Source organism: Saccoglossus kowalevskii, chromosome 20 (assembly GCF_978046115.1).
Source record: "Saccoglossus kowalevskii chromosome 20, keSacKowa6.1, whole genome shotgun sequence".
Lineage (NCBI taxonomy): Eukaryota > Metazoa > Hemichordata > Enteropneusta > Harrimaniidae > Saccoglossus > Saccoglossus kowalevskii.
The window spans coordinates 1,988,888-1,994,619 of NC_140660.1; the positions used below are offsets into that span (position 1 = coordinate 1,988,888).

The following is a 5,732-nucleotide window of genomic DNA, read 5'->3' on the forward strand; positions in this document are numbered from 1 at the left end:
AATAAATAAGTTACGTTTATGTAAGAAATCGGTAGCATTATTACAAGTACGAGCATATCGAATAGTTTCGCCTTTAATAAAACCTTTGAATACTGATGTAGGGTGACAGGAATTACGTTTCAAATATTGAAACGTTTCCGTTGTCTTGGTGTGCGTTTTCACGTCTAGTATATTCAGATCAAGGAAGCGTTGTCCTTTATATAGGTCAAGGTCAAGGTACGTGACTTGTGTCATTGAGTATTCAAATGTGAGCCGGTATTTATCATGAAGCATATTAGCATCCTGAATACATTTGTGTAATTCAGGTATGGTACCATTGAATACCATGAAAATGTCATCTCGAAAACGATACCATGTTTTAATATAACGAGCACCAAATAGTAAAATCTGATTTTCCAGTAGGTGGAATGTAATGTCGGCAATCTCAGGTGAAGACGGTGATCCCATGCTAACTCCACATGTTTGGGTATAATACTCATTATTAAACTCGAATGTATTTCTTTTCAGAATGATTTCAAGGAGTTTAATTATATATTCCAAAGGTAGTGGTTTCAAAGGACTATCACTGTGATTGTAATTCGATTGCATTGCATTAGCGGTTGCTCGGATCGCTTCTTCGTGAACAGTATTAGTATACATTGATACGACATGATCCAAGGTTACTAGGACGTTATTATCAGATACTTGTATATTTTCGATTTTATTAATAAAATCTGTAGTATCTTTGATATAAGTATGTTGTCTTTTGACGATTGGAATTAAAAAGTGGTCAATCAATTCTGATATTTTCTCTGTAGGACCAGAGCAACCACTGATTATCGGTCTACCAACAAATATACTGCCCTCTGGTGGTGGTTTGTGTACTTTAGGCAATAAATACCACCGGGGCGTTCTAACTGTGTAGTTAAAGTGCCTGTGAAATGGCTGCTATTTTCACGTCTAAAATTATCAATTGATACATAAATATTATTAATTTTTATGTTTCTAAGCATAAATTATTTTTTTTAAGTGAAAAAATGTGTTTTAAACTCAGTCTACAGCAACTTTATTTTTTGTATTTTAAAACGAGGCTCCTCATTAGCTATTCATTGCCATACAGAAATTCCCCTTGTGACGTCAGAAAGGGAAGTTGCTGGGCAGCTCGCATTGCCGATACGTGTAAATAAGGCAAATTTCTTGTGCAGTTTTCTCGTCTTTGACTAAATTGTCACTTATGTACTTTTTCGTCGAGGAAGAACGGGCCATAATGAACACTTGGATATCAAATTTGTTGCATGGGGTTGAGTTAGATGCGAGATATGTCCGTTCTGGTGTGGCTGGTCGCAGTGATGTCACCGTCCCCGGCGCACGTTTGTAAACTATCGCTGAACCTCGGCACTGGACAACTTTCGAGTCGGTAAGAAGTTCTAGTTTTTTTGTTCTAGTTGAGCTTACTACTCTTTATAAAATATCTTATCGATAATTTCAAAGAGGTATGTGTGAACTCTTTATTATGCTCGATAAACTTAGATCGCGAATTTCCCCAGAAATATTGCCTGCTTCGTTCAAACGTGCATTGGCATCCATATATTGGATTTTCGTTCATGGTCGAAGGCGTGAGTGTCTCGTGTGGCCCGAATGTCATCGGCGTTTTACTTTATCACGTTTGATTTTTTTTTTTGCACAAATGAAACTCTTATTTTTTTCCACCATCAACAATTTCTGATATGGTTGTTGGGATCGGCCGACGTCTCTGTGGGCTGCTCTACACACGTAAAATGCCCAATGTTTTGACCTGGCTTCCCTTCACACGAAGCGCGGGTGTGCATTACATCCGCAAGTTTCAAAATTTTAAACGTAAATTTGAAAAATGTTTGGTGAAATAAAATTGACATATTATGAAAAGAAAATGAAGAAAAAAAATTTAATTATTTTTTGAATAATCGTTTGAGAGGATTGGGTGGCAATTGCTTATACTTATGTACTAATTGTAAATGTGTTCAATATTATTTTCATCCATAATTCAAACACATATATAACATAATAATAGTTGCCTTTATTATAGTAAAAAAAGATGCATCATAAAACGAATGAATTACGTATAAACAAATGTCAAATAAAGATTGTGACCTTATTTATTTTCTAAACCTCCACAGGTTAACGAGGGGATACTTGAAGTTCATTGAAAAAGACTACAGTACTGTACTACCAGAGTGAGCAGTAACAGATTTATCAATATTTATGTCAGAGAATTATTTAGGACTTAAATTACCAAATCTTGGTTTTTCATAGATTCCAAAATCTGAAGATGTGTTTCCTTTTTTCATTGTCACACAGTGTCACTCAATTAAAACCATATACTATAGTAATCCATGTACAAATTATATTTTATTCACATTATTTTCCTCACATACATGTACAGACAATCCAATGTTTACATTGTCATATTTCTTTGTTCATCACAAGTCTAAATAAAATTTGTGAACTGTGTAACGTAGCCTGTTTTTATTAGCATAATTGTTGCAGCATCTGGAAATGTATTTACACTGTTATGTGAATCTTGTAGTGTGGCAATGAACTGCCGAGACTTTGTCAGGGTGGCCATACTGGCTGTTGAGTGGCAGGGGTGCATCATCAAGTGTATGTAATACACAATCTCCTCCAACATACAAGTCTAGTGTATTGAAGAGCTCTTCTACGTAATCTGTAAATTATAATGAGAGCATTTTGATTCAACAATAGTAGATAGAAAACCATAAAGAATCATATCATACATGCTCTATTGAAGTACATTTCCAGTAGAAGCATTAAAATAAAAAGAAAACATATTTTGACATTCTGGACCTTAAACTATAGTGATCAATAAAATAGGGAAATAACTAAAAAAACTGACAAATCACAGTTACTAAATAAATGACCGCCGCGTGGAAATAGATTCAGTTGAAATGGGTGAACGCGTCGGGTCACGACGAGGACAAGTGCGTGACTGGTGGCGTTTAATTGGATAACAAAAATAATTGAGAGCAACACACATACAGACAAATTCAGAGTGGACTCGAGTTAGCGTGATTGTCATACTTATTTACTTGGTGATAACGCATTGACAGCCAAAGGCCGGATTCTTATTCCATAAATGATTTCTAGACATCTCGACCCAAATTGAACATCTCGACCCACCGCATCGACGCGACCCTGTCTCAATGTGGCGACGCGAACCTCTATCTAGTTCAACGTTGATCGACATCTTTTAATTCGAAACATCGTGTACTATCTACTAGTATTTCCAACGCGTGTGGTCGGCGCCTTTGATTGCGTTAATTTTGTTTTTTATTCGCGAAATCTATCACTGGCAGCGTTTGTTTTTTCATGTCTCATAACTGAAAGTCCAAGCTGACTTTGTTTTGGCTGTAGGTATGAAAAACGGGTCGGGATTTTTTGGGGTCGAGATGTCCAGTACCCCCATAAAATTATTTCGCAGATCAAGCTAGAAGGAAAGTAACAGAGGTGTGAATTCGACATTCAGCACCAACCATCGAACAATTCAGAAACTTTTAGCCTGCGAAAATGAAAACAATTAGCAGTGTGTAAGGACTGCGTAATTTCCTGTTCGTCCGACGCGTCGTTTTCGTGTTACTATCAAAAATTATTGATACCTTTACATAACGCAAACTTAATTGTCTCTATAAAGCGATAATCAGGATGGCAAAACAAGTCAAATGATTTGAAACACTTACCCGACGTCTCTCTCTCTCTTCTGAAATCCGCCTCGGTGATCATGGGCTGGTTCGGAATCTATTTCTTTCAAAATTGTTGGTATTGCGCCAGGTTTAAGTTGTCGGCGCTTCTCTTTAAAACCTAGTTGTTTTTTCACGGCCGAAGACAGTTTTTCGAAAAAAGAATCTGAGGTGAAGTGGACACTACATATGACGCTGTAAGGAGAAGGTCCACCCCAACCTTTTCTCGTTGTTTTCACGGCTTTCGTTTACTGACGTCGCACCTTCGGATCGTTTGGAAAAGTGTGAATACTTACACTATGACTATACGTATTACTGCAACCGCCCACAACACAACGTTTAACCATCACAAACGTTTGTTCTGAAAACAACTTCTAAAAACTCTCTATCTCAAAAAAAAAAAAAAATTGACAAAAAAAAGAAATGCCGACCGAAAAATGTATATCGTTTAAAAGTATGTTGAATCACGCAGTGTTATATAAGTACAGCTCAGGAGTATGGCTTCCTCTCATATTTTGGCATTTGGTGGCGCACTTTCGGCGAGAGTCGGAAATCCGGAAACAGTCGACCGTTTCAGGATAGGTGGGCGTGGCTACAGCACGAGATATATCTTAAATTTACTTGGATAGGAGTAACCATTTTGACAAAAACAATCAATAACTGCCCACTTCAGTAGGACACGGATCTAAAATAGTTAACGTGAGAGTGGGCATTGCACAGGCACTTTAAATGGGTCTGTATATTTATACGTGTCGTAATCGATTAAATCCAGATTGTACATTTCTGTAACGAGCTCATGGACCGAATTAGACGTGACTATACTATCGTTACCCTCAATTTTAGTGTAGTATTGTTCGTTGTTTAATTGACGTCAACATGGTAAAGGTATGAATAGGTTAGACTTTTAAAAGCTTTCATTCTCTATCGCGCAGTGCATCGCGGGAAAATATATACACATGCGGGATTTGGATATAACGAATGGCATTTCAAAATACGGATGCATGTCCATTTGGACTGGAAACTTTTATACTGTATGTGACTCTGCATTTTCATATATATTTGGACAGTGTTTCAATGTGTACCAGAATCTGAAGACACAATTATCTAAAATATTGTTATAACAACTGGCTTCCAACGCTTGATTTTACTTGTTGACTATCTTATTAAAAAGAAAACTAAGAGTTTGTAGAAATTTCGCCTTTTTTATCTGTACTGTCAAGTGGATGTGTGTCCAGTGTGTGTGATGAGTGCTTTTGAACATTCGATCTGCACTTGCATATTTCGTATTTATATAATGTCAACGCATCGTTTATTTCCCGGAAAGACATCGCCACTGCATGGTACCTTTGTGTTTGAGATTATATTTTGAATATTTTGACAGTAACTCAAGATATGTAATAATTTCTGTAGTGTATGTGTTGAAAGACAATGGTGTTTAAATAAGCCAGCCATATGTAGCTCAGTTCAGTGTTTTAATTCAAACCCGAGGTACGTTTGCCATATCACAACACCCCTGGGAAGCACACAGGCGATTGGTGGTGTTTGTAAAAGCAGCTCTTCTGAACTGAACATGTTAAAATTGTTCAAACTGTATATCCTTATGTGTTGGGTGAATATTTTTAATATTGTCACTACCCAAAGAGACTTATGAGTGACAGTGTAAACATAAACTTTGCAGCAGTGAAACCTTTGTCACGTTTTTCATTCCAGCTAATTGCGATTTTTATTATATGCAATCACTCCATTGGTCTATTGTCTCTATCTGTATTCGTGTTCACATCGTAATATATTACATTAATGTATTGAATATTGTTTGTAATAGACCGAAATTTTGTCACGTTTTTAATTTCAGCTAATTGCGATGTTTATTATATGCAATCGGTTCATTGTCCTATTGTCTGTATCTGTATTTGTTTTCATATTTTACTATAATAGGGTGTGTCTACTTCGCGCGTTAAAATTTGCATATAACATTAGCGCGTAACAAAGTTGTGATAAAGGAAAGAGTGGTATAAACAA

At 36.5% G+C, this 5,732-nt stretch overlaps 1 long non-coding RNA gene across 1 annotated transcript; it reads left to right on the plus strand.

Moving 5' to 3' along the window:
* Positions 1–1,019: 1,019 nt before the first annotated feature.
* LOC146729872 (uncharacterized) lies at positions 1,020–2,472 on the plus strand. Its single transcript, XR_014927873.1, has 2 exons — positions 1,020–1,396; positions 2,136–2,472. It is a non-coding gene; the product is annotated as an uncharacterized LOC146729872 (long non-coding RNA).
* The last annotated feature ends 3,260 nt before the right edge of the window (positions 2,473–5,732 follow it).